Raw genomic sequence first — 27,556 nt, forward strand, 5'->3', positions numbered from 1 at the left:
CTACTTTAATTACTTGCACTGCAATTTTTTTTTTCCTGTTTTCTATGGCTCACGGTCATGAAAGAGGGGGTAGGATGGACAGGGAAAGGAAAGGGGGAGGGAGGGGAAGCATTTTATCCCAGCAAGAGCATTTGGAAAAATGTAACAAGAGTCACACATGCTGGTCGCCAAACACCTCTTGGCAAGATTGGGGACCAACATCCACTCCTGGGAGCCGGGGATGAGCGGAGTAGTCGAGTGAAAACCAACCCCTGGACTATCTCAGGGAAGAGCGATTCATTTTCCCTGAGCGTGTAAATGTTTATTAAACTTGGGGTGGGGGATGTAAACCGGTATGGGGGAGGGAGGAAATAGGTACTTTGGGGTACGGACCAGGCTGAGGGAAGACTGGCTCCCTCCCTATCTCTTGTTTCTACTTAGACCAGAGTCATTTTGGGTTCTGGGGTGCTGATGAGACAAACAGGGAAGAGAGGGGGCACTTGGAGGGGAAAAGAGGGGGGAAAAAGTTGTGTTAAAGAAGTTAGTTCGCTCCGCAACTGAGCTTGCTTGAGTTAGGTCGGGAAGGCAGCAGCTACTTGGCTTTCTTGAGCGCTCCCTTCTCCCTCCTCTTTCCAAATAAAAAAGGATGAAAATAGAACCATGCTTCCTCCTCCCCTCCCCTCCACGGTAGCATCCGGGGGCTGTGGGGGAGCCGGAGAGGTCCCAGAGGCTGCGTGCTGGGTCAGGGGTCATGAGAGACACCTGTGCAAAGATATTTTTGTCTCTCTTCTCCCCTCCTGTGGTCCATTCTATCCAGGACTGTCAGAATTTTATCTCCCATCAAGCAAATTGATTCGCCTCCCTTTAACCTTCTAGTGCTCCTCCTCTTCCTTCTCCTCCTGGTTGTCCTCTTTTTCTTCCTCCCTTCTCTTCTTCCACTTTTCTCTTCTTTTCCCCAAGAACTTGGAGCTGACTCATTCTTTTTCCCTTCCGCCCCGCAGGCTCCTTGCATGTCAATGCAGTCTGGGACTAGCTGGAGAGCAAGCTCTCTATTCCCTGGGTGTCCTCTCACTTCGTTGGGTTGTTTCTGGTTACTGCCTCTTCAACTCTAGAGCCTCTTCTCTGGGTCTCCTTTCGCTGCCCCTTCCTTTCTCCAAACCGGCCACTATGTTCCCTACCCACTGATTCTCTACCTAAACACTTTCAGCCAGACCAAGACACACAAAGTTAGGAATAGCGCCCGAAATGCTTCTGCTTCCGCCACTTAATGACTTTGAAGTGGAGACGCGAGTTAGAACAGCAATTAAAATTTTTCTGGTTCCTATCTGTTTCCTCCACATACCCCTCAATTTGTAAGTTGTTAGACTGCAATTGGGACCCACGCTGTACAAGATGGGGTGTTGGTGGAATGCAGACCCTCGTCCTCTTCCCTCCACTGAAGAGGAGGGGGCGTTAGACATCATCTTGCCCAGCTCCCTTCCAGACCACTGCCCTTAGCTTCTCACTGAAGTTTGATCAGATAGGAACAAACACTCCCTCAGGGTTGGGACCAGGATGGAATCCACTGTGAATGTGCACAAGTTTGTGTCTGATGGGACAGGAGGGGGAGAGGACTCACGTATTGATGCATTACACCAAAGACAGCTAAGTGGCTAGTGTTGAGGATACCCGTGGGAGAGTTCGTGAGTCCGTGGATGAGAGACTATTGTGAATGGGGCTGGGGGACGCAAGTCAGCGCTCCTAGATCCTAGAGCTGTTTGGGGGCGGGGAGGGAGAGTTAGGGGAAGATCTAGGTTTAAGGTTAGTCACGTGTTCCACTGACCAACTTCCCTGGAAAAGCTGGGAGCTGGCTGGGGAAGAAGGGTTTCAGTCCCTTCTCCCTCTTCTCCCCTTCCAGCACTTGGTATACTTACAGCTATTACTCAGTGTTGAGGCCCCAGATTCCCCCCCCTTTTTTTTTCCTAGTCCCCTTTCTTTTTCTTCCTTTCTTCCCTGGGTGGCAGTGACTGCTTTTCCTGATACGTTAACGTACATGGGTTCAAGGATCTGGGGGAGCTCGCCTACCTTGCTGGATCTGGAGCCCGCAGCTCGAGACTTTAAACCAACACAACCAACACACCAACAGACAGAGAGAGAGAGAGAGAGAGAGAGAGAGAGAGAGAGAGAGAGAGAGAGAGAGAGAGAGAGAGAGAGAGAGAGAGAGAGAGAGAGAGAGAGAGAGAGAGAGAGAGAGAGAGAGAAATAGAGCAAATAATAATAATAATAGGGGGAGGGCGGGGAGCTGGGAGGAGGATATCCTTACAGATTCGTTCCCATTAAACAGTTTTTTACGTGTCAATAATATTTACTTTGGAACTCACTGGAGTGCCAGACTTACTGTACCCATAGGGCTAATGGATGAGAATTTATTAATAGTCTCCCTCTCCTCTCTCTCTCTCTCTCTCTCTCTCTCTCTCTCTCTCTCTCTCTCTCTCTCTCTCTCTCTCTCTCTCTCTCTCTCTCTCTCTCTCTCTCTCTCTCTCTCTCTCTCTATTTCTCTCTCTCTCTCTAGCACACAGACACCACACTCCGTGAGATTGCCTGACTTTACATTTTTTCTATTGAATTTTATTAGTACCTACACTAGACAAGAAGAGCCCCAACCTCCACCCCATTTCTTATTCCAAGAAACTGTAGCTTTACTATTCTTTCCCACAGCAAGTGAACACTCCGGAGAGAAAATATTAAAAAGGGGAAATACAACAGATCAGTCCCCACCTCCCCATTATTACTCCACCCCTTCACCCTCAGTTCCTTTAGGATGCCCTCCAATCAGGGGTTTTTTAAAAGATGGACCTGAGGGGAAAGGACACAGTTGAAAAAATACCCCATCTACTCCTGGTGCCTTTTGAGTTCCGTTTGAATTTAAGTGTGAACTTGGGCAGTGGAGGGGGGAGGGGCAGCGCAAAGATCAGCTTTTGATTCTAGGTCTGAGCTCCTTATCAGAGTGAGGAAATCCACCACCCCCTACTTCTTTGTCATAACGAAGGTGTTGTATTATGAACAATAATAGGATAGACTTTTACATTTGAAACGATCCTTGGAGACAAGCCAAGCTATTTACACATGGGGAAACCGAGGCACAGAGGTTTGCCCCAACGTCACAGGCATTAAATAGCCGAGACAAGATTACAACCTAAATCTTCTTGGCGGACTCACCATATTTTGGGTTGCTCCCCCCCTGGGCCCCAATACTCTGCCCCTTCAATTCCAGTACTACCTCCGCAGTTTCTTATACAATGTCTCAAGTACGTGTCTGCCCGCAGTTTGTAGCTGGAGTAGCAAACATTTTTGGCAAATGAGTTTTGATCCATACATCGTACTCAGAGGGGACAACAGCCTTCTTGTTTGTTCTGAGTTGAATGGAAGACTCAAACTCACCTTACAGAATGCTCTAGAGGGACTGGGACCAGGGAAAGAAAAAAGTGGTGAACTTTGTAGTCTCCTGACTCCGGGACTTGTCTTCTTCCCCTCACCCCCAGCAGAATTTAGAGATGAGAGTGAACTGTAGCCCTTGATTCAGGGTAGAAAGAGAATGGTGGCATTATTTCTTTTAGATTATTTCACTCTTTGTCTGAGTGGGGTGCGGCGGGGGTTTCTTAGCCAGGAGGGCAGAATCGCCTAAGAAAGCTTCTTTGCACATCACCAGCGTTTGCATTATTTAGAAGAATGACTTAGGAGAACCGCTTTTAATTGGGTCTGTCCATAGATGAAAAGCCAGTCTAAGCCCGGACTTGGTTCTTCCAGAGAGACAGGTGAGTTGTTCCTTATATGAGGACTTAACTCTGCATCACTACATAAAGCACTATTCCTAAATATCAGGGGAAAACCCCAGGGTAATAGATTTGAAATCAGAAAAACTAGATTCTCATACTAGCTCCATTATTTAATTAATCATAGTACCTCCTACTTAACCTCACTGGGCCTCAATTTCCTCATCTGTAAAATGAGAACAAGCTTGTCCTTAAAGTTTCCCTTCTAGTTCTAATCCTAGGGTCCTAAATGTGATTATAATTGATAGATTACTAGGGTTCCAGCAGATTTAAAGTCCTATTTGACACAGGTTATAAATATAGTTGTATCCCCAGATTTGTGACCATCCAATTATTATCTATTCTTTAATTTCCTTTTATTTTGATTAACTGATCTCTTTTTTTAAGGTGCTTATAGAAACTGTAGCAAGGTACTTGCCAGTAGAATGGAAGTCATCTAGATTTTTAGGGCCTTTGAGATCCTTATGAAAATATGTTATTGAAACTTAAAAATTCTCAATCAATATCTCTCCTTCCTTTCACCTATTACTTTAAAAAGTTCAATCTAACAGCACCTCTTATTAGTGGTCCATTAATAATTACCCATTAAAGTAGTCGGAGAACTGACCTAATGCCCATAGACTCCAAGTTATCTATACTAAGGCCCCTTTTAAGCAGTTCTGAAAACTGTGTTTCGGGCATTGGAGAAATTATTCACAGAAACAATAATCCATCCTTATGCTTTTAATTTGTGTGAAGCTATCTAACAAGGCCATTTATTAACACTAATATTATAACACAGAGAAGGTTAACAATTAAGCCACTGGGAACTTCTGGGATAACTTGATATCAACAAAAAATTTCTTTATATTTTTTCTATGTGCTATTCCACATTAATTTCATATACAGCATGGAGTATTTAGAGAAGGAATTCTTTGACAAGTTAAGAGTCTAATAGCAGTTATGCTACTTCTCTGTTATCAATTGACATTTTAAAATAGAAAGTATTTTACTTCTATCAACAATAACACATACAAAAAAATACTCACATTCTTCTTTACAAAAAGTAAAAATTTCCTGCAATATTATCTAAGTGCTATGGTGTCATACTATTGCTTAGCTATACATAACTTTTGTTTTAATATATTTTTGATGACTTTACACCAGGACAAATGCTAACATTTATGTGTGCATGTGTGTAGGAGCATATTAAATGTGAATATATTCAACACACCTCTACTCTTATGGTATATTATTGAATATACTTTAGAAAATACTATTTGAGGTGTTTATAAGACAAAATAAAATCTAATTTAACTGTATTTGTGTGTAACATAATCTAAAATTAGTGCAAAAGAAAAGTTTAAGGTTAGGATACTAATCAAAAAAAAAGAAAAAAACCCCGAATGTTATTATAGAACATCATTATCTAGCATTTCCTATAGACACAAAATCCATATTTTTCCACTGAGGATTAACCTAATAAATGGCAATTGATTATAAACTATTTTTGCTCAATTAAAAATAATACTCTGCATTTTATATAGATTTTGGTACATATTATCCTTTTGCTAGTTTCACTAATGAGCCTCAGTACAAAATAACACTTTAGAATTAGTAATATCATGAAAATATTCTTAAAGAGATTAAAGTGTGAAATGAATAAGCATGACATAAACTATGCTGTACATTAAGTAGATTTATTACTTTGGATGTACAATTTTTTCTTCCTATCTAGAGATGCACAGCCTACAAGCAATTTTACCATCTTTCTAATGAGCTATATTATTGGGAAAATGGCCACATCATTGGGATGGCTGACATTCTGGCATACTGATATACTGTTACAGCTTATGGGAGTATAAAAATTTTGAGCAATGTTGAGCCTACTGCACATTAATAAAATCTAAGCATCACAATTAAACATAAGAAATTGGTGCAAAGAAAAACCCAATGTAGTTCTAACTATTTTTCACAAACTTAAATATAGCATATTGGTTTTACTTTTCAAATTCATAGTGCTATAATTATTCACAAGTGAGATTCTTAAGGATATCTTTGGCATCCTATTAATTTAGGAATAATATTTTGGAAAATTAAGGTACTGAAATGTTTTTCCCTACAAAAAAATTGAATATTTAAGAATTGTATAACATTTTAAAAATAGCCATTTAGTTGTGTTCTCCAAACTTGAATAGAATAACCTAGTAGGAATAAGTATTTGTGGTTCATAAATAACCTAGAATCAATCTCTCAACATTTTGACAGTTTTTTTTTCAAACTATTTCTTAGGTCCTCTAAAGGATTTTGTGGGTCTGCTGTTTGATCATCTGTTCTGTAAAGCAATGAAATAAAATACACTAATTACATAACTATTTTGAGATCTAATTAAGGATAAGATTTGATAAAAGATGCATGATTTGTAAAAAAAAAATGGTTACCACAATTTAATAAAAATCTGCTTCTAAATATTTGTTAAGGAGTTAATAGAAGCCTAATCTTCAAGTATTTGTTGTGCATTTCTTGTTTTGGAGAAATGCAGTGTTTGGAGGCTTATGCTGATCCAAGATAATATACCAAATACATATGTATGCATATATATGCTCACTCGTTCTGAGATTCTAAGCACCTGAGAAGAAAAAAATAGTTTATCATCTCTATTCAGAATTTTAAACTTCCCATACATATTGTGTTTACATTATAGGAATAAGGTTGTTAGTCATATAAAAATTGGTAATTAATATATAGGGTTCTTAGGCAATTACTAATCACACATATTTTAGATAACATACAGTATCCTGATGACTCGGAAGGAGGGAAGCAAAATTAATGAATTCAAGTATGCCAAATAAATCAAATTTTCCCTCTCAAATTAAGCAACACATTCATAGACAACAAGGCTTATGCTATGAATTTGAAGGATGTGTGCTTTGTTGCCAAAGACAAAGGAAGCACACAGGAATAAATATTGATTGAACTAATCATCTGATGAATAGAAATGAGATTTACCAGTGCACCAATATAATAGGCTATGTTGAGTAGCCCTTTCGTAGGGCATATGTTGCCCTTTCAACCCATAACCCTAGCCATTCAATTCTTAATGAGAGAAACCACAGGTGTTATAACGGCATTTTATAGTAAATCAAGCAAAATATAATAGATGTATAGGTAACTAACAGAATAATTGAATGGAATTCGAATAAAAAAAGAACTGAGTTCAAATAGCCACAAAAATATTATGTATTTTCAACTACTTAGAATTTTACCTTGTTTAATTTTCTTTTTTACATAAATTCCTTTGACTATTGATGGAATAGTTTCCAAGAAATTATATTTGGTATATTAATGATAACTTTAATTATTCAGCAAGTGATAAACTTTATTCTCTTGTACTTTTCTATTACCAGTTAATGGTAAATTTTGGAAAGTTTTATCTTGAGACTAAATTTTTTGCATTAGATTTTAGCATGAAATTATATTTTATGCTAGTTTGATATTTAGATAGTAGTTATAGTCTGATTTTTAAACAACCAAATTGATGTCTTTTCTTTGTATAAGCATGTAGAGAGTATAAATGCATATACCTAACTGTCAAAATGTGTATATCAACATAAATACAGTGACTATTCTGTCTTCAATTCCTTTGAAAAAGCATTAAGCAATTTAATTTAATTCCAATGCATATAACTTAGCATTAGTGTGAATTGTTTTGATGAACTGGCAAATGTATGTTGACTCTGAATTCCCTGAGCCTGATGAATAAATTATACAAAATATAATAATATAATTCAATATTGGGTTATCATTATCATCTGACTCACAGGAAAAGAAAACTCCATGATCATGAAGAAATCAAGATGTGTCTATTTATTGATCATATTATGTTCCTCCACTTTATATATTACCATTTATACTTATGTATATATTATCTTGGCATTCTAGTCAACTTGAGAGATTGTGGATGATCAGAGAGAATTAAGCATAAATAAAATCATATTTCATATAAATGTTTTTTTACCAGTGCTTTCCAATAAACCATCTCTAACCTTCCATAAGCTAGTTTTTACAACTGCATTTGTTGTTGATTTAAAACAATTGAATTTGATCAGTATTGGTTTAGATTGCTCCATTGACCTCACATTGAGACACTATAATAGGCAGTGTATTATCGAATCCAGTTATTTCTTGGAACTGTTTTCTGTCTTAATTTGTCTATAGTTTTATCCCATGCTTCTGATTATGACACTTTTGAAACATATAGATATATATAATTGGAAAATGAAAAATCATTCATTAGATTGTAAACAAATTGAGAACTATAAACGACCTTGGAAGTCACATTATCCAGCCCCTTCATTTTTTAAATAAGAAAACTGGGGCTCAGAAAGGTTAAAGTCTTTTAGTTAAGCCCAAGAAGTGAACTTTGAATCCAGAATCTCTGACTCCAGAACCAGTGGTATTCTTTTAGTTGCTCTACACTATGTTCCATTTTAGTTCAGTAAGCAGCCAACCTATATTCTGTGTGTGAGTGGGAATAAATGAGTCACATTAGGAATCAAATAATTTTGGAGAATTTTGTCATTTTGTAAATTTTTATTTTCTAATATGCTTGATCATTCATTTTAATGGAAGCCAAATTAACTGATACTATTATAACTTATAAATATGAACAACTCTAGCATTTCTATATCATAAAATTGTGTATGTGTTTTTTACTTTAAAATGAATATTTCCCAAAACGTTTTATCAAAATTCTTCAAAAAATTGGATAAATATTATTACTCAAGACTGACAATGTCTTTGGTTGAACCACATGAAGCCTATTAAGTAACTGGTTTGTTGTTCAAATACTTAATTCAAAAGGGTAACATATTTTTTTGAAAAAGTTATGATCTTTGTCATACAATTAATTTCTTACTATTGTTAACTTTAAATGATTAATAAGCATAAGATATTTTAAAAGTATTTTATATTATCAAGTATAATCTATGGACAGATATTCATTTAAAAGAGTTGTCTAGTGAACTGAATAAATTTAGCCAAGGAAAGGCTTTCAAACTATTTTTTTAAATTTCATTTTAAAAAGGAAAATATAAATGTAGTTAGGAGAAGAAGAATAAAATAGTTACATAGACACAAGTTTGAGAAAAATAGACTCAAGGAGTAAGAGAATTTTTGATGCTGAATAGATCTTATAGGCCACCTAGTCAGTTCAATTCTCTCATTTGACAGACAATAAAACTAATTAATTGTTGTTAAATAAAATTGAAGTTGTTGATCCAAGAGGCTGAATGAATTACCAACTAGCTAATGGCATAAAGAGGATTAGAACTCTCATCCTCTGGTTTTCAAAATATGAATTAAATTTTTTCAAGACACTTGGATATTATTAATTTACAAGACAGGAAATTGACACAATAACAAACTAAATTATAATCTCAAGAACTAGAAGAATAAATGAAACTTTCAACCAGCTAGCGCTGAAAATCTTAAATACAAAATTCCAAGGAAGATGAAGCCCATTGTATTATGCTAATTCAATTCAATTTAACCTTTATTTATTAAGTGCCTACTATGTACAAAGTTCCGTGCATGATCAGATCATAGAATCACAGACATTTAGAATTTCCAATGTAGTAACTTTTTCTATGACATAGCAGGTAGTAGGGATCTTTGGGATCCATCAGCACTGCGAAATGTTACTAAGTATTTTATGCCTTGAGCTTCATTTTTAGAACCTAAGGTTTTCAAGCAGTGCTTAAAGAGTTATCTGTCAAGGATGCTATGGAGTACTGGTTTTCATCCTTTTCAGAGATTTGATTTCCATGCATGTGAAACCCTTTTTATAGACAACTATGTAGACCCTACCTCCATATGATGATAGTGATTAAGTAAAACAGAACAAAAAAGGCTATAATAAATTCTATAATGCTGTTCTGTTCATCTTTTTATTATTATTACTTATTATAATATCTAAATAAATTGGAAAATAGTAATACATATACATGGGAAGTAGTATTATATTGTGGATAAAAAGTTGAACTTGAAATCAGAAAATCTATGCATGTATCCAACTTTAGACACTTACTAGCTATGCAGATGCTGGCAAGTTGCTTATCACCTCTCAGCTTCATTTGGTTGGGGGTTTTTTTGTTGTTGTTTGGGGGTTTGTTTTATTGCTTCTGTAAAATGGGAATAATCGTGGCATATGATAGGATTATTGTGAAAACCAAATGAGATTTTTAAAAATATTACACCCTTAGCAAACCGTAATGTGCTATATTTATACAGCTATTCATATATTTTGCTCTATAGAGCAAAATTTTGTTTATCTTACTACAGATTTGTCTTTGAGTCAAATAAATTTCTTAGTGAACATACCTAATTTACATTTGTATCTGAAGATCTATTATAATAATTAAACCACCATCTCCCTCCCAAGGAATACTGGACCAGCATCTGGGTACCAGTGCAATAAGGAAAATCTCTTTGTTGAACAAAAGATAATGTAATATAAATAACTAATGCCACCCCCACAAGACTCTCAGATTCAAGATCACACAAGAGGGAAATAGTAGATTCAGTCTAGACCTCAGGTATTCTGACTCCAACTTGGATAACTACACCCGTGTTTTTCAGGTGATGTGAATCAGGAATCTTATTTAGAATCTGCATTAAACAAAAACAAAAAAGCCCAACTACAACAAAAGTACATGACTACCATGTAGAATCTAGTCTATTTGAATTGTGCTCAAATACAGGAGCTTTTTGAAAAAAACATGGGTAACAAATCGGTCTAAATACATGTAGCCCAAAACTGGTCTATAGCACATGCAGCTTGTATAGAAACATCTTCTGTGGGGTTTCATTCATGTAGGGAATTCTGTGTGAAGTAACTAGCTCAAACAATACATGTCTAAACTTTTTTCTAATTGACAGTCTTAAAAATCGTTTGATCATCCAGGCATTAACTTACTTACCCAGGGTCACACCATCAATTTTTGTCAGGAACTAACTAGATTAACTTCAAGATCTTCCTAATCCAAAGTTGTATTCCATCTTGCTTCTCATGTATGGAAATATTCCTAGTTTAATTACAGTAAAATTAGTCCATAGTTTGTGGTTTTCTTTTTCATTTAAAGGAAAATAATTAAAATGTAAAAAAAAAGACAGCTCTAATTTATAGAAAACAAAGCAACTATACTAGAATTTGGCTTATGAATTAGCTATGAATAATTTACATTGCATAGTATTGTGTAGTCTCCTAATCTGTAGAATTGAGATGGGAGGAGATAGATGATCTCTGAGGTCCTTTATAGATTTAAATCTTATGGGGTATGTTGCCACTTCTTTATGTCATAAGATGTTGGTAGAAAAGAAAATTATATAATTTAAATTACTTAGAATGGTCTGTATTAAAGGGATCTTTCATTTCACATATCCAAAGCACATGTGGAGAATCATGAAAATTCAACAGTGTCCTTATTGGCATATGGACAGTGAAAACAATACTTGTGATTTTCCACATTTCATCTTTATCGTCTAGATGAGCAAGAGTCACTAAGATTCATCTTGGTTGAGATGGCCAGTAATTTATTGTGCAATCCTCTTTCAGTTCATCCGTCAAATAAGGCTAGAGAGTCAAAATGGTGGGAAAAAATATTATCTCTTGGTTTCAAGTTGCTAAGTTTGGGACATGGCAGCTCAAGTGTAAAGAAAATGTCATCCTAAAGTCGTTTGACATAAAAATTTCCCATTGACTTAGGAATTTTATCTGTCACTTAGCAGGTGACATATAAATATAAATGTATATTTAAAAAGACAATCCTAACCTTATCCCAAAGTTCTGCACTTATATAGTTGCCTTGGGTGTATGACAAGCAAAAACACTTGCCCTGGAAAAACAGATATCATTAAAGTCTATTGGTTTTCTAGAAATAAACTATATATATATAAATATATATATGTATTTTAGGTTATTTAATAGTAAGGTTTTAAATATTCTATAATTTTAAAATGCATGCTGTAGAACTCAAATTTAAGCAAACATTAAATACATTTTAAATATTCACTGCTTTTTAATTTAGACTACTTCAAGTGAAAGCAACTTGAGAGACTCTGGAATAAATAAATATTTCTGGCTATGTCTTTTCTTTCTAGTTGGTGGGGGGAGGTGAGGAGAGACAGAGTTGGAAATGAACTATGGCTTTAAAATAATTTTGAGAGATAAGAATATGAAATCGATAAATAATGGGTGATAAAATTGCAAACTGGTAAAAGGATAGAATAGGAAAATATTGTTCAAGTACGTAAGTGTAAATACTATAAGTAAATAAGGAACTGAACACTTTTTTGTGCTAAAGAAACCTAAAAAACAGAATGTCATGGAGTTTTAATTGGAATTTATTGTAATTTTCTGAATTTATTCAGAAATAATTTCTGCAGAAAAAAGTGATTATATTTTCATGGTAATTCGTGGTTTTGTCTTGTTGTTTGGTTTAAATTATTTAATATAATTCTTCTGAGGCTTACAAAAACTAAAGGGAAACAATATTAAATTAAATGAGAAATAGCACTACCAAAGCCGGGATATCAAAAACCTGAGAGTACTTTCTCTCTATCCTGACATTAGAAATCTTTGGGCAAAATATTTAGCACTTTGCATTGTCCTGCTATGAAATGAGCATAATTATGTTCAACTATTTCAGAGAATACCTAAAAGAATAAATGTTTATGAAGAATTTTGAGATCTACAGCTGAAAATCCCTAAGTGTAAACTATTCTTGCCAAATCATTTGCATGAATTCAAGTAAGATGTTCTGAATATTTCTAGCCTGTCTTGAGAAAATTATTTCATCAAAGGTTGTTAACAATTTCATTTCATAATCACTTACTAATGAATTCCCTGAAATGTTTTTTTTCCCCATCTTGGTAGTCGACTTATGAACCAAAGACCTTTCAGAATTCAGTATATTTCTCCTTCCCTCCCCACTTCCAGTGCTTCAAGGACCTGATTTCACTGTCTTTCATGGCAAATATTAGCTAGGAGGTTTTTCCTAGGATTCCTTTTTAACTCACACTTTCCTATTTCCATATAAAGTTAATTCATCAGTCAGTTTGTGCCTTTTTTATTAGCACTGCTTCTATTTTCGTACTTAGTTTTAGATCACAAGTTTTTTAAGCAAAGGGAAAAGTTGAACAACCTAAGACATAAATATGTATGGACAGGAGCTTAATATGTATTTTCTGACTGACTAAGATTGATCCCTCCATCAGTGTTGTAAATTGACAACCATGCCTCTCTTTAATTTGTATTGAGAGTCTATTAATGTCAAATCAGATCCTGTGAGTAATATAAGTATGAAATATTTTCTGAAGAGAGGAATCATTGTCAACATTTAAAGATGTTATAGTTAATTATGCCCATCAATGTAAAGAATAGACCAATTAAATTTCATATTAATGTGCAAAAAAGACAGAGTTCTGTTCTCATTTTTAATATAAGCTATTAAATATTCTATACCTTTTAAAATGAAATATAATTTTCCTCATATCAAACTATCATTTTATTACAGATTTCTGGGGGAGGGGAGTGTGTTTCCTACATTTTCAAATTCTATTCCAATGTCTTTGAAAGCACTTTTATTATTTCAATATTATTGATTTTTAAGGATCCTGCAGTGTATTCTCTTCTACATGAAACATAGGCAGAAGCATTGTCCCTATCTCGGCAGCTTATGTTCTGGGGCTCTAATTGATCTTATTATATAATGGAATGCAACTTCCAAAACATGGTTAAATTTGACCATATCTACAATTGGGGAAAAAAATAGGTTGCATTATATTGATAACTCTGACTTTCATTCATTGCATATGTATTATCAAGTTTGTTTAGCATAATTAAGTTGAAAAGATCATAGATTCTAGTAGAGACAGTGCTCTTCAGTTTCTAACATAATAAATGTAATCTGTGTTTCATTGTTTTTAGAATATTTAGATATCTTTCATAGATATTAACTGTTGATCACTGTACTGGAGGTGTGTTTAAAATCTTTTTGAAAACATTCTAAATCCAAGAAGGATTCTATGTGAATCTGAATGGAGTTGGCAAAGTCTATATTATTTCTTTATGTTTAAATTAAATAATTTATAATGACACTTTGTGTTTGTTTAATGAGTTGTATTTTTCAAATTGCTTTTTCATACACCACTTCATTGATCCTCAAAACAAGCCTGTGTGGTAGGTAGCACAGATATTAAAAAATAATGTAGTTTTAATATCTTAGCAATTAAGTGGAGAAGAGTTTGATTAATAAAATTTTAAAACAAGGCATTAATTCTCATGTTCTTTGCTTAAAAGCAATCCTAATTACCACATCACTCCTTCTTCTAAAGCTCCAAAGAAATTTATTCAGGTTTAAAATGTTAAATATTCCAAATATATTAAAAACAAGAACCCATTTATGTCCAAAGTCTAAGTTTTGGAGGTTAAAACAATTACTGAAGATGCATTCATTTGGAAAGTTCACATTTATCATTGTAAATCTCACCCTTTGAAAATGTAATAAATGGATGGATTAATTTTTTTTCTAATTCCTTGTCATTATGTGATCATACTGGCTTATCTCTATGTCAGTTTTCTCCATTTGCAAAATAGACAATAATATTTATAAGCCCAACTAAAATGTATACAAAATATATAAATGAAATATTATTAAATCATTTACTAACTTTCATAGTATGATCAGTTCCATGAGTTTTTAAGCAGTGCTGATAGATCAAGAGAAACAGAGACAGAGAGGGACTATGCCAATTCTAATCTATTCTAATTCTAATCTAATCTAATCTTTAAATAATACAGTATTTATTATATATTATATAATTTATATATGTGTGTATATTATGTGTATTATAGAGATTCATAGAGATAAGTAAATTAATATGGTCTAATGGCAGGAACAAAGAGCTGAGGAAAATTGCCTGATTATACTATTGACATAGTTCTGTGGCTTTTGAAAATCAGCCGATTTTCTCTCGTTTCCTATTTCCTTCTCTTGTGTTTAAATATGTTTTTAAATATGAAGTCTATCAACTACCTGAAATGGAGGTATGGAAAGAAGATAAATAAAATAATGCATCGTCAACTCTCTCCCAACTTAGAAGAATCTAACATTGTATCTATCTAGATAAGAGTAATGTTAAATTATATCTGACTAGAAGCCACTTGTAACTCAGATATTTTTGAACAAAGGGAGAAGGTAAGGAACAGATGAGGGAAATAAGTCAATCCTTCTTTTTATTTTCCTCCTTCCCTCCTATTTCCTTTCCTTCTGGTCCCTGCTTCACATTATAACTTTTAAATAACAGAACAAGATAGCTGTTGGCCAACTCTTCCCCATTGTGTATGAGATAGTTGAATTTGGGGCTCCTTGCTGGAAAAGGACCCTTTCCTGCACTGTACATAAGATATGTTTTCAATATCTTTATATAACATCATTCAACTGGAAAAACGCTTCTCTTTCCTTCTTTAAAACAAATTCAAATACTTGAATAGTTGTTTCATATGCCTATACTAGCCCTCTCACTACATGTTTAAGAGCAGGTTAAAATCATTTTACCTTTTGGAGGGAAAATAATCATGGTCCAAAGTGATGGGTTCACAACCATAAAAAAAAAAGTTTCCTCTTTTCAAGGACTTACACAGTAAATCAGCGTTCAGCATGCATTGTAATTTGGCTAGATGGACCACCAGGAAATGGTGAGAAGTTCTTAAAGACTTGATCCCCAGAACATAAGCTCCCACAGTTCCTATTTAGTTTGCAAGGCTTTCCATGTGCCCCAAGAATAATAGCTAACAGTTACATTACCCTTGAAGTTTTGCAAAGTTCTTCACATATTTGCTATTTGCTCTTTACAACAACTCTGTAAGGTAGGTGTTATTATTACACTTACAGTTTTAATCTGGAGGTACATATAGGCTAAGTGAAGTTAGCTGCATTATTAAGGGATTAGACCCATGAAATTGATCTTAGTAGCCCCATATTCTTTCAGAATTATCTAATTGCCTACAGAACAAAATATGAGCTTATGTCTCTTACCACGAGGAAGCTCCATCTTACCTTTATCCCTTTATTAAAAAATGTGAGCATAGAATGGTGTATTTTCTTCTTCTAATTAGTTATCAGAATTCCTAGTTCCTAGTACCTAGAAAGGAGATAAGAACTGGACCGATGGTTTCACTGGGTTAGAAAACACTTAATTTTGAACTCTCTTTACCAGAAGTCAATTTCTTCTCTGCAGGGTAGAGCTTAGAGCACCAAAAATTTCACTAACTTTCCCAGGGTGATGAAACCAGTAGGTATCAGATCTTTCTGATTTCAAAGCAAATCCTGTCTCCACTATAACATGGTATTCACAGTGCCTTGTATATAGTAAGCATTTAAAATAAATGTTTATTGTTGCTGTTGTACTTTGTACAGGCCTCCTATTGCACATAATCTATATACTTAATGTTTGTATTATCACTGGATACTCAGGAAAATCTACCCTGAATAAACCATTTTCTCAAGACCTGAGCAAGTCATTTTTCACTGGGTCTTTGCTAAAATATGACATCCCACTGAACAAAATTACATACATTATCAATATGTCATGAATCCTTTCCAAAGAGATTTGGTTTTAAAAGTGGAAGACCTCATTGTAACATGTAGAAACAAAATGCTATTGTGAGGCACCATAAAATAAATCTGCATAATATGAATTAAAGAAAAATTACAAGACCTGCAGTAACAATCTCGAAAAGATTTCTTTCACCCAAACCACTTTTATGTCCTATCTTTCCTTATAGAACTTAATATTTTCTAGATACATAGATAGCTTCTATAATTAAATTCTAAAAAAACAAAAGTAGGAAAAAAATGAAAGTTTAGGAAGTCACCAATCAATAAATAGATCCACAAATACTTAATTGGCCCTTCTTATGGATAATACACTGTACTGGGTTTCATGGCATATAAATTAATATAATTTATTACATTATTTCATATAATTCAATAGTCAAATAATATTGACCTCTGAACTTAAGTAATTTGCAATCCAAATGAACATTAGACATACACTTACAAAAATTTTAATCTTATTATGAAGACCTAGATGTGACAAGTAAATAGAAAAACTGATAAGGAGTAGAGGAATTCAGAAAGATCATTATAAGTTAGAGGCATTGGAAAATGCTTCATAGAAAAGGTGTTATTTTAAATAATCCTTTAAAGTTAAATGGGATTTGAATAGAGACTGAGAAAAGTTAAGGAAACAGGATTTTGTAAGGAATATTGAAACAGAATGATCATTCCAGGGAATAATAATAGTTCATAATTTGAAAATGTAGGTTGAGGGACAACTAGGCAGCACAATGGGTCTCTACATCAGGCTTGGAATCAGGAAGACCTGATTCAAATTTGGCCTTAGACAATTGCTAGCTGTGTGACCCTGAGCAAGTCACTTAACCCAAATTTCTTAACCATTACTGATCCTCTGAATTGGCATCAGTACTTAGTGTTGATTCCAAGATGGAAGGTAAATGTTTAAAAAAGAAGAAAAAGTAGGTTGAGATGTATTGTGGAGAGCCTTGAGTGCCAGCCCAAAGACAATGCTTAAGAGAGTCATTAAAGGATTTTTGAAGGATACTCAACATTCTATCTTTTAAGAAAAGGAAATAAATATTCAGTTCCTATCTTTAAAATTAACTGTATAGATTTTTTGAACTATACTCAAAGTCAGGAAGACCAAGGTTCAGATCTTGGCTCTGACACATTGGCTGTTTGACCCTGGGCAAGTTACTGAACTTCTCAGTTCTGTAAGCAATTTTCAAAGGCTACATATTGTAGAGAAGGTGCTGATTTCTCTTAGTAGAGTGAATTTGCTCATCCAGGAGTTCTCTATGCCAACAAAATCACAGGTACAGTCCCTATCCTAATCTATTAGTACTACATTACTTATACCAAGCTTTATGAATCTTCATCTTTAGACATGAGTCAAATCCCAGTCACCTTTAGTTCTATCCATGTTGTTTTCCATTCCAATCATATTCCTCAGTCATTGGAAGTAATTATCTTTATTCAGTCTTAACAGCCCCTTAAATTACAAGAAGTAAAATTTCCTTCAATTTGATTCTCAAATGATAAAAATGGGATATAATGACCTATACATGCACTATAGTAAAGAAGAAACACAAAGTTTGGTGATGATATTTATTCCCTGATTTCATTCTTCACTCATTTAACAGAATCAAATTGGAGAATAGTGTTGGACAAAGATTGTCTCCCACAATGTAGGAGATAAAATGTATAATTATCTTTTCTATGATCACACAAAACATTATTGTGTTTTCCCACAATTTTCAAGCTTGTGAATTTTGACAATGTCAATTTTATTTTTGGAAAGTGTTTTATGTGGAAAATAATTTCCTTTTTAGAAACAAACCTCTGATCAATTAGATTCCTTTGTACCAGCCCTCCTACATTTGGTTGCCCACTGGCTCCCACCAAATGTCTTAAGATAGATGAAGTTTTTCTCTCAAATTCCCACAGAATTCCCACAGAAGACTTTTGTTTTAGGAAAGACAGTTGATCACTCTTAAAATTCCTTTTCAGTCTGCTATCAAATATAGGATGTGAAAAATAAGCTGAAAATTTCTAATCCTTGGAAAAAATTTTATTATCTTCCAGTCAAATTACTAGTTATCATTCTCTTCATATTTCATTGTGTTGATGCTCAGACAGATGCTGCAGTCTAGTGTCAAAACTGTATTCAGCTGTACACAGTAACAGCAATAAAGTATGATGATCAAATGTGAATAACTTAATTATTATCAGCAATGCAAGAATCCAAGACAACTCTAGAAATTCATGACAGAAAATTCTATGTATTGCCATAGATGAGGCTGATGGAGCCTGAATGCAGACTGGAGTATCCTATTTTATTTCCTTTGTGAGTTTTTGTGTGTGTGACATGTCTTCTTTCACAACAAGATGAACATGGAAATCAGTTTGAATGATAGCACATGTATAACTATATCATATTACCTGCCATTTTGGAAAAGGTGGAAGAGAATGAGGGAGGGAGAAGGAAGGAGAGAACATGTATCACAAAATGTCAGAAAACAATTATGAAAAATTCCACATATGTGTACACTGGAAAAGAAAAATATAATTTAAAAAATTTAAACTGTATTCAAGCACTTCTCAGGATAACAGAGTCTGAAAAAGCTTCTCCTCTGTTACTATAGCCTTTGAGAACTAAGGACTATCTTCACACATAATGAGACATCAAAATAGGAAGAGCATTGAGAGGAACAAGTAAAGAAAAAATAAATTGTTGTCTCAAAATGAGTGGTTTTTTTCCTATTAATTCTTCCAATTTAGGAATGCTTAAGGAATTTTATTTGATATTTATTTTCATTTGAATATGAAATTCCCCTCCTTTAAGTCCTCCTCTGATGATGGTGGCCAAAGTCATTGTAAGGTTCTCAAAGACTATCCAATTTAGCACAAGTTTTGATATATTCTACCAAAGTGAAATGCATTTTAGACTGGGCCTGATGATACACTATGTCTATTTCCTAAGGACTGACTTCTCTGGGTTCAGAGAGATTAATCACCAGTTTTGCCACAAAGTATGAATTTTTCAGATGAAACAATTTTCAAAGACCATTTACTAACTCATAGGGGTAGAGTTATGAATCTGTGGATTCAGTGATTCTTTAGGAATCAATAAAGGAAAGTAACGTTTAAATAAAAGAATGGTTATACAACATTCCAGATGGAAGGAAATAGAAAAGCAAAGACCAAGGGTGGGAAATGTCTTCAAAATTAGTCATCCTATTTGGCCAGTACTTGGCAAATTAAGAATAGAGGAGTAGGAGCTGGGGAAAAAATTAGGGTTATGTTATAAAAGTACCTAAGATAGCCTCAGCTGTGCCTAGACACTTCCTAATACCTGCTTTAAAGTGTATACTTTTAAGTAAAGTTTAATTAATTTTTTAAAAATTTGCTTGAGTTCTAGTTTCCCCAGCACGATGAATAAAACAATGCTCTTTATAACTTAATATTCAATCATTTTCACCTTAAAAGAAAAACTATCCCCTGATTGCACACACCCATGAAAGGTCCTCTACATATCTATGAGAGGCAGACTAAGAAGAACTAGACCTGCAAGCTAAGAACACAGTTGAAGATAAGCCAGGAAATGTAACAATCAAAGAAAATTTAGTTGTTTCTTTATACAAGTTGCCAATGTCACCTAGACTAGCATAGAAAGAGAATGAAAAAAAAATATATCAGTAAAGCAAAGGCAGTCACTTGGATATCATTTTCATAAACATCGTTTACCAATAATGGATGTTATACATCCCCATATTTGTCAGTGGAGGGAGACACCATACCAATTCAATCACAAATCCTTTGTATATAAACATGAAGATGTTGCATTACTGTACTACACGTGTAGAACCCACAAGTACGGTTTTCAGTTGATGTTTCGGTGGCATTTTAAGATTTACAAAGTATTTTATGAAGATCATCTCGTTTGATCATCACACCAGTCCTATTAGGTAGGTATCATGCCAGTTTCATAGGAGAGGAAACCAGGAATCAGTAAAATTAAGCGGATCGCTAGTCACACAACCAATAAGTGTTGAGGGGGGATTTGAACTCTGGTTTATTCTGTTTCTCTCCAGTACAACTTTCATTATTTTATGCAGCTAATTTTCTTTCCATTCTAATGAATTACCATCACAGTTTTTGAAGTATAAAGTTGGTAGCATTTTTGTCCATCTCTGAAATGAAGCATTTTGAAGATATGCTTAAATTAATTTTTAGTTATTGACTTAGCCTCATATAACTTGTAATACACCAAGCTCAGTCCCTTATGGCCCAATTAACTGCTCACTCAGTCAGCTGGCAGAAGGCTAGGGTGTGGTGGTGTGGATATTAACACCTTGTTAGCAGTAGAAAGTGTGCATCCTCATGCATGGTTTATTTCGGAATACAAAGTTTAATAGGAATAAAACTCAGAATAATTGAAAGAACTTGATTAATTTTTACATAGTCAAACAAAAGTTTGGTCAGTTTTATTTTTTATTTAAAATTCCAACCTCCCACTTTTGAAAAATGTCCATTTTTCTGAAAAATCTTCTATTTCTCAACTGTATGACTGCAAAAATCACTATTTAATATGTAGATCTTAACCCTAGAAGAATTCGGCACCTCAACTGTGTCATTAGATATAAGAACTACTTGTTTTTATAATTTTATAATAATTTACTATAATTTTTCCTATCTGTGCAAATATGTTTTAAATATAAATAATTACAAGGGGGTATTATAATTTTACTTTGATTTAAAATTCTTTACCCAATGATCTCAATTTTCTTTGCCTTATGAATTAAAAAATTTAATTACATCAATCAACAGAACTTGTCCTACAAGAAATTCTTAAAATTCTGGTACTTCAAGGTATTCTTATATTCTAGTCCTTCTGTCTTATTTCATGAACACATTTGGCAGTCTGATGAATCCTATATGAATACTTTCTCAGAATAATGTTTTAAAACATACAAAATATAATACATAATGATACAAGGGAAATAATTATCTTGAAATACAGTTATCAAAATATTTTGTAAAAATTTCACACTCCAGGTTAAGGACCCCTGATGTAGATAGAATTATTTTAACCCTAAATAATTACAAAGCATGTTTAATTAATTTTGTCAATTTAATATTAAGTTTATAATAAATTGTTTTAAAAGTATGTGTAAAAATAATGTATTATTTATGTTTTGAACAGTCTCCATTTGTAACATCTGTTACTTCATTTACATAATCAGTTCCCTTTTATCCGCACATGGATTACCCTCTTAGGTCTACCATCAACAGACACCTAACTAGGTCACAATTCCCTTTACATTCCCAGATAGGTCTAAGCTGATATTTGCTCAACTCAGGGTTCTTTTGCAAGCCTAACATACTTGTAAAGATTTCTTCCCTAATTTTCTAGTCCAAATTCCACAATTCTAAAGCAGAATCATCATTATCATATATTTCTGACTATTCATCTTTCCCACTTGTCATGATTAATTCATTTATGACTTTCATATTTCAATGTATACAGGGTTTCATTGTTTTGGTACTCCCTCTACTGGTGCAAATAGAATTCATGCATTATCACCACCACTACCATCATTATCATCATCACCACCACCACCACCAATAATATTTATATAACACTTTAAAGTTTTCAAAATGTTTTACATGTTTTACCTTATTTGATCCTCACAAGAACCTTGTGATAGTGTTATTAATACTACTCCCCACTTTACAGGTAAGGAAAATGAGGCTGAAAGATTAAGTAACTAACCAGGATCAACAAGCAAAATCTGAATTCAGACCTTCCTGACTCCAAATATAGCATTATAACCACCAAGCCACATTAGCTTTATAACTTATTTCTATAACTATACCATAAAAGGTCAACCCAATACAAAAGATGAACAGAACAGATTCATTTCCTTTCTTAATTCATACTCAAAGATAGCTATGATCTCTTTCATTCAGAAGTTCCCTTAGATTTTTCAGATCATAGTCAATCCATGTTATCACTTGCAACTCTTTTCTATGGCATTTCAAAATTTTTTCACTCAACATTCTGGAGTACTTCTTTAATATCTCCCAACATCATTAGGATACCACTGGCACACTCTCTCCCTTTACCTGCAAAACCTTGTTCTTTCCACAAGACCAGTCCTTCTCTCACTGTTCTTCTTCATTATTACTTTTTGGTTAAATTGCAACCTGCTCCATCATGTACCTTTCCAGTTCACAGATATAGACCATCGCTGATACCATGTTACTGGCAATCTATATCTTTCCTGCATACTTCTGTTGCCTTTTGAGTTATTTCTTCTGAGATGGAAGCATTCCATGATTTTTAGGAAAAATAAATGTCATATTAAAAGGAGAACATTTATATTCAAGAGATAAGCTATAATTTGTGGCAGCAAACCAGCCATTCCAATTTTTCCTTCCTATTCAATTTTGATCAAATGGAATGGACTGCTTCCAGACAAAGTAGAATCACCATCATTAGAAAATTGCAAACAAAAACAGCCATTTCAAACAAATGATTGTCAAGAATGTTGCAGAGGAGATTTAACCCAGATATGGGTTAAATTAGAAAGTTTCTGAGCTCCTTTTCTCTTTCTGTGATACATACATATATAGAGTACCTCATAGGTTTTTGTTGTTGTTGTTTTCATCTACTTTTGTTTTTTTTTTTCAATATAAATAGTTAAGCCAATTTATTTTTCATCTATTTGTATTTTACTGAAGAAATTTTGTAATGTTCCGGGTCTCCCTGCAATTAGTATTATGTTATTCACAAATAGAATACCTGAACTCTGTATAAGACATTTTTCTCAACACTGTAGGACATATTGAGTCAACATTGGTCTCTATATTTAAAGTCTTGCTTAAAATTGATACTCTTGGATTACTTGTCTCCAAAGTCATCTCCACACTAATATTAAGTAATTTTCAAGAGTGAACAAAACACTTTTTGAGAAAAGGCATCAAGGCTTTTGTGAAATAAATAGGTAATAGATTACAGTGGAATCTTATACCCTCAGAATTTTCAGGCAAATTGTGTGGTCTGCTGTAAAGAATAATCAGTATGAACACTTAATTTTCCTTCTCATAATTTCATTGTAGATCAAGTTCTGGTGCTATTTCCCCAACCCTACTCACACTAATAGTCCAGGTCCCCAGAGCATGGCCACTAGGTCCTCTCATGATTCTAGAAAGTAATCTGAGTAAATGAGGTATATTTTTTTAGATCTATATAGCTCATGTCTTCCCAATGATAGGCTTTCCCACCACCATCATGATTATATGTTTCATATCAATTGACATGATTTAATGTCAATAATCAATCTGAATTAATTTTTAAATGGGTTTTTTGCTATAGTCATATAATTCTTACAGAACATGCACTCACTCCCCTAATTATCACATTCTTCCACAACTGCATACAGAGTGCATAGGAAAGTGAGTTAAAGCTTATCATAAATGTAGAAAAGAAAAGTCACAAAGTTTCCATAATAGCTTCTGGTACCTAGGCTGCAATTTTCTTCATAGTGATCTATCTACTTTGGTTCCCAATAGCACTGCACTGAAAAACAAGATAGCCAAGTGCAAATTCTTGATGTGCTACTTGTTTTCTTGGAGCACATGATGAAACCAAATATGCACACTTCCGCTTCATGTCTTTTTTTCTTTAATAGCGAGAATTTCAATATGACTAGGTCCATTTCCTACAATTATATGTTAACTAGTTGATCATTGGATAAGGATCATATGTTAAAAGTTCCAATAGTTAAATGAGCATTTGGACATAGCATAAATTCAATGGCCAAGAAAAAAAATGTCATCAAGGGATAACAGTGATGAACCTCTCTGTCGATAGCAGTTATATACTTTATCATAGAGCCCATATTCATAGCATTTTAAGTTAGTGTTGAAGTAATCTTAAACCTCAAAGTCTAAGTCAGATTAATAGAAATTAACAAGAGCTTGTGCTCTACTTGCATGAATTCTGAATGGTTCGAATCATCTCTATGACACCATGAAGAAATAAAGGAAGACTACTGGAAAAGCCTTTCTTTGATAATTGAACTGATATTAATTAATGATATTATATTTGGTAAACATGTTTAAATATGTATAAATTTGCATTTATGCATATATGTCTACCTATCTAAAATAAAAAATCTCTATACTTCATAACAATAAACTTAGAAATTATTCAATTAAAATACTCTTATAGTTGAGAAAATTGAAGCATAGAAAGGCTAAATAATTTCTCACCTAGCTTGTTAGTAGCAGAGTTGAACCTAGACCCCTAATATCTTGAATATCAGATATGCAAGTCAGTATTTTTTCTCCTAAACCACATAACTTAAAAGAAATGGTAAAACAATTCTCATAAAATATTAAGTATGATATATGAACATATTAAGTACTTGCTTTCTAATTTGCTAAAATATTTAATAAGAATGTAATCTATTTAAATAAGTGTTTGTGCATATATACATAATGTAAATAGAGAATAGTAAGCAAAGAAAATAATTTTCTCCCCAGTTATCTTTCTATATTTTATCTTTTTGTAATGTTTTCTCCTATTTTTGATTACCTAAATATGACCAATCACCATAGGAAATATGTAGCTATTTCTATGACAGATAAAATTCAATAATCATTTTCATAAGAATTTGTTGCTAGATACAGTAGTAATATGAATTCTACTTTCAACCATGATACTTACAATTTCCTCTAGTAACTAACTTATAAGTCACAGGGACAGCTAAATTTAATTTACTGATCAATTGAGTGTAAAGTATCTTAAATAAATATAAAATCTACCTGGCTTTCATAGTCCTTCCCAATCTGTTTCTTTCCCATAGTTCTAGTCTCTTTATACTTTATTTTCTTCCATGACCTCCATAATCCAGCAAAGCTGGCTTTCTTACCATATTTTACATGGGGCATTCCATCTCTCAATTTGATATCTTTTCTTTTTTAATATTTTATTTTCTTAATTACATATAACAATTATAAGATGCTTCCTGAAATTATAGAATCCAAATTGCCTCCCTCCCTTCATATCACCTTGAGATGGTAAGCAATTTGATCTCGGTTATACATGTATTTCCATATTGGTCAGCCAACTTGGTATTTTTTTCACTGGCTGTCCTCCATACCTGGAGTGCTCCCTTACCTTCATCTCTAACACCTGACTTCCCCGACTTCCTTCATACTTTGATTCATATCTTATTTTTTGTAAGAGAACCTTCCACCTAACTCCCACTGCCAGTACCTTCCCTAAGACCTTACCTTTCATTTACAAGGTCTACATCAGGTGTGTTCATAGATGCATCAATGTTGTCTCCTCTTTTAGAACATAAACTCCTTGAGGAAAGAGACCGTTTTTGCCCATCTTTATATCTCTGTAGAAGCACAATGACTGACACATAGAAATCACATAATGCTTTGTGACTTTACTTGACTCTCAGACAATTCTGCTCTATACTAAAACAATAGTACAAAACAAAGGTAAAGAAAACATGCCACCTAAGAAGCCTTAAAAAGTATCATATCTTATAAATGTTAGAGTTAATGGGCAACATAGTATGCTGTAACAAATTTTATCTCAGATCATTAAATTAAAATGATCCTTTGTGTATTTGTAGATTCAGTTCTGGGCTTCTCAGTAGTCAGAAGAAGTAATATGATGCAATTTTAGGAATACAAGGAATAATCTGATTTTTCCCCAAATTCTCCCCCCATTCATTTAATTCTACATAGTGCTTCTTTTCTTTGAATTCTTAAATAGATCAAAACTGAATCTATCCCTGGAAGATGAAACAATAGCAATTACTTAACAAGCCTTTATTAAATTCTTACTGCGTGCTAGGCACTAAAATTTGTAAAAGGTATTACAGTCTTTTAAGCCTCAGTATGAATGAATTTCTCAGATCTTTTCTTGGGCAAAGATTTTTCAGAAGGCAACAAAAATAAAATCAGGAGTATAAAAAGTATCTGAGAAGACATTGTGGTGATGGCATCCCCTACCCCCAACTAAAAGGAATAAAGGACATGGAGGAAGGAGACTAGAGGTACTAAAGACAAAACTACCCTCTACCGTCGGTTTCATAATTTTGGCCAGACAGGTATAGTGTGTGTGTGTGTGTGTGTGTGTGTGTTTAAGAAATATTTAGTAAAGTGGAGGAAAGCTAGTCTGTGTGGAAGACTAGGGAATTCAGGGAAGGGAGATACTTTAGCCTTTCCTTCAAATACATCTCCCTCTTGAGTACATTTACTTCCATCACAATGGACTAGAAGAGATCCTTGTTTAGTGGTGCAGAACCCCTGAGACCTAATTTAGCTTTTATAGGAAATTCAAAAAGAGAGAGATGGAGCAAGAGAAAGAGAACAGAACAAAGATGTGAGTTTGTACAGGGAATATTGATACTTGTGAGCTGCTTCTATAACTTCTTTAAAAGAAATTTTCTAAGTAAATGCTGAATTGGACTTTCTGCGAGCAGTGGGCCCAAGCTGCCTCAGCTGAACAATAAGCTTCCCCAGTCATCTTTATGGCTCCTGATGGTTTGTCCTCTTGGAGGCTCAGATTTGTTGTTTTCTTTGCTGTGAAGGTCAGAGAACCATTTGAAAAATATTATTTCCCGTTAATTCTTTCAATGTGTCATCAGAAAGAGGCCCTGATGTAGGAAAGTTACACAAATGTGAATTAAAAATATTCCTGACAAGGCATTCTAGCTAATCCAGTTCAGTTCAGCCTGCTGGTCATTTTTTATTCACATTGTATAGAGCAGTTTTCCAAAAATGGTGTTTCATCCTCTATGGATCACATCTCAATTAAAGCATTCTTTGAGATTTAAGTAAAAGCAGGGCTAGTTGTTGTCCTCTGTACTTTAATAGAGAAAAGGTCCATGATTTAGTAACTGTAGCATATAGCATAAGATTTTTGTGGACTTGTATACTTTTAAATATACTTTTTAAATACTTTTATATTATACTTAAAGATTTCAAAGATGGGTAAACTGATGCCTAAACTCTTTCACTTTATAAAAGAAAAAAAAGTCAGTGACTTAACCCATGCAGATCAATTAAAAAAAAAAAGACTGGAAAGATCAGGACTTCTTACTATCCCTT

General features: G+C 33.9%; 1 protein-coding gene across 1 annotated transcript in view; it reads left to right on the forward strand.

Annotated features, from left to right (window-relative positions):
- The window catches only part of RORB (RAR related orphan receptor B), a 245,468-nt gene that overhangs the window by 1,226 nt on the left and 216,686 nt on the right, over nucleotides 1–27,556 (forward strand). The gene's annotated exons all lie outside the window — the stretch shown is intronic.

Source organism: Monodelphis domestica, chromosome 7, assembly GCF_027887165.1.
Source record: "Monodelphis domestica isolate mMonDom1 chromosome 7, mMonDom1.pri, whole genome shotgun sequence".
In the NCBI taxonomy this organism is placed as follows: Eukaryota; Metazoa; Chordata; class Mammalia; order Didelphimorphia; family Didelphidae; genus Monodelphis; species Monodelphis domestica.